Source organism: Periplaneta americana, chromosome 14 (genome assembly GCF_040183065.1).
Source record: "Periplaneta americana isolate PAMFEO1 chromosome 14, P.americana_PAMFEO1_priV1, whole genome shotgun sequence".
Lineage (NCBI taxonomy): Eukaryota > Metazoa > Arthropoda > Insecta > Blattodea > Blattidae > Periplaneta > Periplaneta americana.
In genome coordinates this window covers 103,810,567-103,820,903 of record NC_091130.1, presented here as the reverse complement: position 1 = coordinate 103,820,903, position 10,337 = coordinate 103,810,567, and the positions used below count along the sequence as shown (strand labels likewise).

General features: G+C 34.7%; 1 non-coding gene across 1 annotated transcript; it reads right to left on the bottom strand.

The window, feature by feature from the left end:
- Positions 1 to 969: 969 nt before the first annotated feature.
- TRNAD-GUC (transfer RNA aspartic acid (anticodon GUC)) lies at positions 970 to 1,041 on the bottom strand. Its single transcript has one exon. It is a non-coding gene; the product is annotated as a tRNA-Asp (tRNA).
- Between the last annotated feature and the right edge of the window lie 9,296 nt (positions 1,042 to 10,337).

The window sequence follows — 10,337 nt, the reverse complement described above, 5'->3', positions numbered from 1 at the left end:
GTCCTTGCAGGTGTTAGGCCTAGTGGCCTGTTACGGTCTCCATCCATCTTTTCAGGGGGCGTCCCAAAGATTGTCTTCCATGTGGTATATAGCGGAGAATTTGTCTTGGGAGTCTGGAACGGTCCATTCTATTGACATGGTTAAGCCATTTTTGTCTATAGTGGTGGAGATGTTCATAAATAGGTGTAATTTTCAATTCTTTTGTAATTAGTTCATTCCTTTTGTGGTCAAGCAAGCTGTAACCGGCAGTCCTCCTTAGAAATCTCATTTCCGCAGTTGTTAGGTGTTGAACATCTGAGTTTCGGACAGTCTAGGCCTCACTACCATACATGAGGACAGGTCTTGCTACAACTTTATATGCTTTTAACCTGGTATATTTTTGGATTTTCGTGGTTGTGAAAACCTGGTCCATGGCTCTTAAGGCTCCATTAAAATGTTGAATTTTTTCAGATATATCAGTAACAGGTAAATATGTCAAATTATAACCTAAATATTTAAATGAGTTTGCCTGTTCTAATTTATGGGTTCCAATGCAAATTTTACTCCTAACTGGCTGTTTACCTTGGAACGCCATAATTTCTGTTTTGTTTGGAGAAATTTTCATATAGAAATTTTGTGCTATTATGTACAGGTGATGTATTAAGTATTGCAGCTCGTCTTCATTTGTAGCAAAAAGAACTTGATCGTCCGCATATAATGTATCTAGAGTACAATTTCGGAAGAGCCGGATGTTTCCATGAATTGTTAGTCGCCAATGTCTGATGATATTGAATAAAAGTGGTGAGAGGGGACATCCTTGACGAACTCCACAGTTTATCGGTCTTCATTCGGTATGTTCTGATCCAGTAGTAATTTTGATAATATTGTGGTTATATAATTCGTAAATTGTTCTTATAATTGCGTTTGGAACTGAACCATCTGCCAAAATTTGAAAGAGCTTATTTCTGAATAATTTCGAGGGAAAAATTGTTCCGGAGCCGGGTATCGAACCCGGGACCTTTGGTTTGACGTACCAACGCTCTACCACTGAGCTACCCTGGAACTCTAACCGACACCGATCCAATTCTTCCCTCTATATCCACAGACCTCAAAGTGGGCTGACAACCGTCAAGCAACCAACTTCGAGTGCACACTAACTCCGTGTGACTTAAATTGTGGTTTTCTGTTAACGAACAGTGACGTGTATTATGCAAATCAATATTTCAGGTATAACTCCCTGTAAAGTTGATTTGAATAATTTCTACCCGGGAAAAATACCCTGCTCCGAAACAATTTTTCCCTCGAAATTATTCAAATCAACTTTACAGGGAGTTATACCTGAAATATTGATTTGCGAGCTTATTTCTGTCAACACGATCGAAAGCTTTTTCGTAATCAATAAAAGCCAAGTGATTTTCTTTATTAAATTCTCTATGTTTTTCGATTAAAATCTTCAAAGTAAAATATCAATCTGCGCAAGATCTGCCTTTTCGAAAACCGTTTTGTTCTTCACCAATGAGAGTTTTGTAGTGAGCTTCCAACTTAAGAGCTATTATTCTTGAGAAAATTTTGTATCCACTATTTAGGAGACTGATTCCTCTGTAGTTTGTGCAATCTTTGATGTTGCCTTTCTTGAAGATTGGGATAATGATAGCTTTTCGCCATGATGTTGGTCGAGCCTCTCCTTCAAGTATTCTGTTCAAAAGATTATGAAATTTTATTTTGAGAGATCTGGCAGCATGTTTGAAAAGTTCTATATAGGGAGTCCATCCTCACCTGGAGTTTTGTTATTTTTACAAGCTTTATGGGCTATATTCAATTCATCTTCAGATATATAGCAAGGATCATTGTTGTTTGATATTGGAGTTGGTAAAGTATCGTCGGAGATTGACCACAAATTTTGATAATACCGCAGCCAAATCTCTTTATCAATAACATTAATCGTCGCATTATCTTTTAAATCTTTGTTTAAATGTTAATACTAATATTTATTATTATTATTATTATTATTATTATTATTATTATTATTATTATTATTATTATTATTATTATTATTATTATTATTATAAATGGCGTTAGTGTTCATGAGAAGATCGCAAGTGAACGCTGCGGTGGGTTAATGGCTTCCTGTAAACAGTTTTTTAACCAGACTTAATTAAATCGCCCGTCGAGCCAGCACGTGACTCTTTATTTATATTCAAAATAACAGTACTGCAAAGGCCGAAAATGAACTTGTAATCTAGTCTGTTCTTCCTTTAAGCGAATAAGCTATAAAACTTGTACATTAAATATTCCTATTCATGTAACCACACCAGACTGCGTCTTATATTTTCATCCACACCTCAAGCTGAACCCTTCAGCAATCTCTCTTCCTCTCTCTCTCTCGCTCTGCATTTCCCAACTTTCCTTCCATTAATCTCTATAGCTACTCTCTGACCACCCCCTTTTCCCGTGACGTGAAATTCCCTTGGCTATAAGCCCTAACACACAAGCTATACTGCCTTCACGTGTGAGGAGGCCCTTGGCTCTGAAGCTTAATATTTGCAATTAGAAGCTTGTATGAACTACATAGTCTGTGAAGCTTTGTGTACTTTTGCAGGGTTCCAGCATCAAAATATACTTTCTAACTCCAGTATATTACACAACCGATGTAAATATTTGTGTATCAAGCGATACATACTGCCAATGTTCTAATAATAAGAGGAAACTGCGAGGTAGGCCTACAAGGAATCTGCCTGAATTAAATACTTGTAACAGTGCACCGTTTTGTTGAATTTTTTGTAAAAAAAATGTATATGAAATCAAAGATATTCATGTGTATTAACTTTCGCGTTAAATTATATCATCGTCAAATGTGCCTCTGACAAGAAAACACAGGGATATAGAACATACAAACTTCAGAGTAGGCTTTTTATGTAAACGTATGTATTGATATAATTTTATTGTATCAAACGAACGTAATTCAAGCTTTGTAACAATCACTTTCAATTCTTCTTTGATAAAATCCGTTTCTGGGATGAAAAGTCTATGGAGTTTTCCAGAAAATAATATTGTTGACTATTTCGTTTATATGACGTCATTCCATTTTCGACCAATGAAATGTAATGAAATATTGAATTCCAAACAATCACAGTCAAATATTGCGATAATTTTGTAGCCAGATTTATCGCTATCAATTTATCGCATGGTCGTTCTTTTGTTTAGTCAGTGTCGCCAACTGTTTCTCCGTAAATTGATGAGCGTAAAATCATTAAGATGCATAAACACGATTAAACTGTTCTTTCAACTTTACGCATTCAAGCAATGAATGCAAGATTCATTGCTAATATTCATTAATATACTTACGCAGTGAAGACGCTGTTCAAAACGGTGCACCATGTAGACACAGAATCTTCATGCATCTTAATTGAATGTACGTTTTAAACTTAATCATTTCAATATTCTTGCTAGATTGCATGCATACGCGCATGGAAAATTGAACTGTGTAGATGCAGCTTCAGTCCCGTTACACACTACAGCGAGAATGCGTTTTTCGATCTATGGAAAATGCTTTCCTGTAGCACGGAGTAACGGTCGAAATAAGGCACAGCTGACACATGGTCCCGCGCCCACAGGTAACTAACCTAATTGTAACCTATAAAATCTGTATTACGTGAATGAATTTAAACAATTAAGAGAAGTCAGATGTTCAAATTGATGTAACATCAGCGCATATCAAGCCCAAAGACCTTGTACATTATATAAAATGTCTTTGATCAAACTGCCTTCCGTATGGCATAATAAAATACGTGTTTTAATTATCTATACAGAGATGGCTTCACTGTTTAGCAACATATGTCTCGCTGTAGTGTGAATACATAAGCATTGCTCTATAGCTGTTTCCACACATATTACATAATACTTAGTTTTCGGTGTAGTGTGTAATGTAACGACGAAGTACTAAATAAAGTGTGAAATTCTACTTCCACATCTTCATCTTCTAATTCCATATCCATTGTAGGCTATCTGAAAAAATTGCAGCCCTTCATTCAGATTTGATAACTGCGTTTTCAACAATCCTTCATTTAATTAATGTATTAATCAGGTTATTTGTAATTCCTGGTATATTATAAAATGTTTAAATTATATTATGATTTCAGTAGATAATGAAAACGTATTTCTGTTATAATAATAAGAGAAAAGTTCCGTACATGTAATTAACATTGTTAAATCTGTATTTCGCTTTTCGCAATTGGCATTACTGAATAACATCCAATTTCTTTATTGCAGTAATCGATATTCATCTATTTCTACTTCACAATGTCTGAATAGGTTAAGTATTCGTAAATATATATTTATTAACAATTTGTGAGCGAATTTTAGGGATATATTATTTTTATTTTTATTTTATTCACGAAATAGTCCTAATAAATGTCACTCTAGGTCTGAGATTACTACAATAAATTTCAGAATGTATTATTTATTAGAAGCTGGTAGCAAACGAAAGCATGAAAGCCTTAAATTCTTTAGTTTCGAAGCTTCCATGTGAAAATAGAACTATAGGTCATTCTGCGGATAGTATCTAGAGTGAGTTGAAACGAGTTCTAGTCAGTAGGAAGTATAATTATGAGTTTTCCTAATGGACGAGAGCAGCAGAACTACGTCCGTGCGGTAGGATACGTTATACTGGGCAGGTTGCATAAAGCGTTTAGACAAATAGAGTTAGTATAATATAGAGAGCGTGTATACTCTGATTCGATCCGGTGTTGTGGTTTGAACTTCGGCGTAACTCAATGGTTAGAGCGCTTGGTACGTAGAACCTAGGACCCGGGTTCGATCCCCGGCGCCAGATCGAATTTTTCTCCTCTAATAATAATAATTGTTACCATAACGGAAAATTCTGTAGGACCAAAAAATTAATCTTTACGTAGATTCTTCATCCAACAGTGCATATACCTACTGTGGAATCCCAGCCACTAAGTAATTCTGTTGAGTGCGCTCCTTGTATAATGGCAGTTGACTTAATATATATGTAAATATACAGCATATATGCCTATGTCGTACATGGAGTAAGGCCACAAAGGGAAAAACACTAGAGGAGAGGGATTCGATTCGGTGCTGTGGATTGAATTTCGGCGTAGCTCAGTAGTTAGAACGCTAGATTCGTAGAACCAAGGATCCAGGTTCGATCCTCGGTGCCGAAGCGAAATTTTTTCCTCTAATAATAATTGATTTTATGAAGCTTCTCAAACTTTACAAATTAGTAAGATTGCATTGTGAAACAGAGTTTACAAGCATTTGCAATTATTTATTTGTGACTAGTAAATTGTTAATTTGTAATTTATTAACATTGTGAAATGGTACCCAGATATTAGTGGAAGAAGTGAATACATCATGTTCCTTTCTAACAATTTAATATTAAACGAGGCAACAAACTCCAAGCACTGCCAAAGTGTGGACTGCACTTGGAACATACCGCAGTGACGAATTACGTCCACTATAAATAACATTCTGTGAATATAGCTGTTCAGAATCTAAGGATAAGTACCTAGATACATTACTGTTTTCTGCAATATACTTACAAACTACTCGTAACTTTTCTGTTCCTGACAAGAAACAGATCTGCAGTTTTAGCCAGTTATTGTAAGCAAATTTCCCTGTTTATTGCATTAGATGAGTTGTTATGATAAATATAATATAAAATTAATGCTAATCTATTTGCCTAACACTTACTTTCTTTCATTGGAAGTATTTTGTTCTTTACATTGAAATTGCGCTCCTCTTTTTTATAATGCGTTTCTGTTTGCACTTCTTACTGTATTGCCATTCTCGGGTAGAGCTCCTTTTAGGGCAGTGATGTCAAAGCAAGCGCATTTTTCTGACCTTGATGTCGTGCGCGTGCATCAAGCGCTAGGTATGTTAGGAGGAATAAGCAGCCTCTTGGATTAAGAAAACAGTGGTGCACAAACTTCCAACGGAACGTGAAATTTTATGTCGTTATTTTTATATGGCTTCTTTTTGTTCGTTATTTTCTATATTGTCTGTAAAACAAAAGTACTAACACCTATTTCTTAATATTGCAGTTGTGTTTTAAACGTTAACATAATAAAGAGGAAAGAAGAAATATTTACACAAATTCCATAATAACTACAACTATACTGTACTAAGTGAATTAAACACATCATTCATAAAGAAAGTGTTATCCCAAAGAAAGATATTGACTATGACATGATAAGTTGAAATTGATATTGATGGCATCTTTAGTCTTATAAAAGTAATCAAAACAATTTTATAGTACAAAGCAAAGTTGCCTAGGTATATGTTTTAACTGTAACTAATATTACATAATAAAAGTCTTATCGCATTATGCTTTTAGGTTATATTGGTGCGCAACTTTCTGTTATCAGAATATTAAATTATCTCGAAATCTGCTGAAGCTATAGAGCTGACGTTTTACCAACATATATGCACATATCTTTTGTTTGTGATGTAACAGTATTTGCTTTGTTAATTCATTTCCTTACAATCATTTTCCATGCGAATATTTTCAAAATTCTCAATACACTATCTTCAATATTACGTATTTACGATATATTAGATTTACGAAAACATTGTTTTAGTACCTGTAAGCTACTAAACAAACATATCTGAAAATTTCACTTTTCTGTAAAAAAGTTGAGAAAATATTCCTTTGGAATTAAAAAGCAAACTTGTCAAAATTAAGCATTAAAATTAAAATTTACATTCTTATAATGCAGTTATACTTCTCAGACAAATCTAAAAATTAACATGGATACAGTTTTAATAAATTCTCTTCCCTTTATCCATTGAATCAATGGTGGCCATCCCTGTATATAGCTCGACCAAGAAGCATATACTATCTCTTCCGTCTGTCTCTTTCCTTTCCGCTGTAAAGTGCTCAGGCTCTCCTGGGCTCTAAAGCGCGCGCTTGCTCCTATGGGCATCAGTTAACATGACTGTTGTAGGGCTATTATATGTGATTTTCAACTCAGGCTTAATTAGAGGAGTAAGTGAACTGAACTATCAGTTGTAGCAGGGTATAGTAATCAGGTCTTCCTATTTTCCTGTGCGTGTTCTTTTCTTCGTGCTCTTTCTTTTCCCTTTTTCTTTTGTAGTACATATATTTTCTTTTATTTTCTTCTTCATTTCACTGTCTGCATCTCAACTTTTATTTTCCACCCCTTCTTCTTCGTCTCTATTCCAAATGCTCTCCAACTGGAAAACTTTTTCACAGATTTTCGATCAGTTTCTCATATATAAATTCACTAGTGCAAGTTATAAAGTTAAAAATCTCCTCAAGTATACACTTCTTTATCACTAATTTATGTTAATTAATTTCTTTATATATTTTACGTGAAGTAACGCACAAATATTTATTATTACACATATGCAACTATTTAAACTGTTTTACATGACCTCTCTAGACTTATTCTCATTAAATTATGAGCAGATAAATGAGAAATCATGACGACTTAAACCGCTCATCCTCTCACACCTCACATATTACACTAAAGCAAACTTTATTATTGCATAGTGGATTTCTCTGTTTTCCCTGAAACCATGTCTTCCACACGTATCATGGTTTAAGGGATTCTTACTCGTGAAAATTTCATCCCTTACCTCCCTCTCATCTTAGTACCAACTGCTTCCTGTATCAAGCAACCTTCCTTTTCACCCACCTTTCTCTCCCCCCTACCCGCCTTTTTCTCCCTGGTGGTGTACGCCATCCTCTATCCTTTTACTGGAAGTCTTCTGTCTTAGATGGGCCTCCTCCACAACAGACCAGAGTAAGAAAAATCGCTCACCATTCATTCTCATCTGTCTAGGGCTGGTACAGGAGGCTTGAAATGGTGAGGGGTGGGATTCTTTCCATTTTTATTTTTCTCTACCTTTCTTTTTCCTTCTACTACTCTCCCAACACAAAGCTCTTTTAGGCCTCACACAGAATTACGAGTAAGTCCTCGTATATGTCTGTATCTTCTCTTTTTTCGGACCTTTATTCTTGTTTTATCATGGAAGTCCTCCTTGATCTCTCTCGACAATACCGGGATCTCCAGAACCTCTTAACTACTGCACGACTTTAATTAAAAATTCATCATTTCCGAGTTCTGAACCTTAGAGTCCCTTAATAAATTATACAGTTGCGGATCGCATGAAGTAACGTGAGATAAATATTATTACACGCTGTGAAAGAAACGAAAGTACCACAGAAGCTTAATTATCCGACTAAAATATAAAGATAATGTATATTTCACCCAACCTCTTCAAGTTCGTCTGAAATATGACATTCCCTCACAAAACTGTACAACATTTTTCTAAGAGAAAGAGAATTGATACAGCACTAAAATCCGAAATGTGGTGAAGATGATTATGACAATAGTATTATTATTATTATTATTATTATTATTATTATTATTATTATTATTATTACTATTATTAGTGCTGTTGATCAATCAAAATATCTAATCGATAGCTATTTGAATTTAATCGATTAATTGATACATTAAACGTGTTTTGGTCGATTTGAAAAAAATGTTTTAATATACTCTAATACACAGTTATTGTTATATTTAACTCGTGTTTGATGATAAGCGTAAGTATTAAATGTTGTCTATCTGTATATATTGTATGGTTATATTACAAATAAACTATTTTAATTAATTATTAACATATTTATTATGAGGCTTTTAAATTATCTTGCCAATTTCTCCTGGAATTTTTGAGAGAAACATAAATAACAAAAAGTGTGAAGACTCGCCTAGTTAATACTGCTTCATCCATGATTTTAAACTTGAGTGCAATCACGTGCTCCGAATTAAGTGTCGCTCTACGTTTAGTAATAATGTTTCCTGCATCACTAAACACGAAAAAACTTTTTTTTTCTGTCAAGCACTTCTCCACAATCATTGAATTTAAATCCAAATATTTCACCGAGTTTACCTCTCAAATTCTCATATGACATAATGGAGTTTACACTTTTTACAGGCCACAGAAAACTGATTATTTTTCTTTATCAAACTAAACACACAACCTTCATATACAAACTCAGTACAGAAACTGCAAGTGTAAAAGTACAGCGGTCGAAACAGAAGACTTGCCCCTATCTAATCGAATTACCAGATTTTAGAAAGAGAAGGAGATAGTTACGCTCTCACTTGCACACAGTGTAGACATGGCTATTTTATAACGGATAAGGAGGCGAATCCCTGAAAGGTGTGTATTTCATATGCTAGGAGCTGACAACAAGGTGGAAGTTTTCTTGGAAAACCATAAAACTTAATAAGGGTTTCTCATTGTATTTCAACTTCCAATAGAGGTAGACTAGGTCACTTTCCTCATATCCCCATCTCTTTCTGAAGTGTTTGTGCAAAGATTTTCCCTACGCTACCTGTTTTGCAGTTAGAAAATAACAATACTATTGTGCTTTTAAGTAAGCAATTTCGGGGAGAGGAATATTGTCGGAATTTTTAGTATGAGTTTGTATCAACCAAATAATAATTAATATCAACTACAACCGATTAATTTTAATCCACTCGATTATTCTATTAAATATTTTTGATCGATTAATCTGATAACAGAAATTGATCGATTAATCGACTAGATTAATCGATTAATTTCTACAACACTAATTATTATTATTATTATTGTGCTATAGAGAGTGGTTTCCTCCGAATAATTTGATTTGTCTCGCACCCGTTCTACATTCCTTCAGTATCGACTTCCATTATCTTAGCATGTGAGTAATTTTTTTGGGTTTGGGATTACTTTCCGCTACAACAATTATTGCTTTCACCTCAGATAACAAGGTCTGTATGTTCGCTCTGCTAACTTTATTTTATTTCCTACCTATCTGCCAGTCATTTATCACCCCCATACCCTAACTGGGGACACGTCGTCTATGACTATATAAAATTTGAAATATGTATCGTAAGACTTTCCTGTGTTAAATTTCAACGTACCTCGTTTACATGTTTCGACCTATTTATGGGTCATCTTCAGAACTGGTCGTTGTTGGCCTTGGCGCCACTTGTTCTGTTTCCAGTGAGGGTGTGTTCCTGTGGTATAGTTTACAGTCAAAGAGTGTGTGTTTTGAAGTTGAGTTGTGTGTTGAGAATTTCGTTGGGGTGTGTTTTTGTGTGTCTGTATATTTCATATTGTTCTAGTGTGTTGAGTTTCTGGCTTTTTGGTTGAATGTGTAGTATCTCCATGTCTGTGTTGATGTCTCTGCGGTTGTGGTTAGCATTTGTGATGTGTTCCGCATATGTGGAGGTGTTTTGTAATTTTGTTATGGCTGTGATGTGTTCTTTGTAACGTGTTTGAAACGATCTGCCTGTCTGTCCTATGTAGAAGTTGTTGCA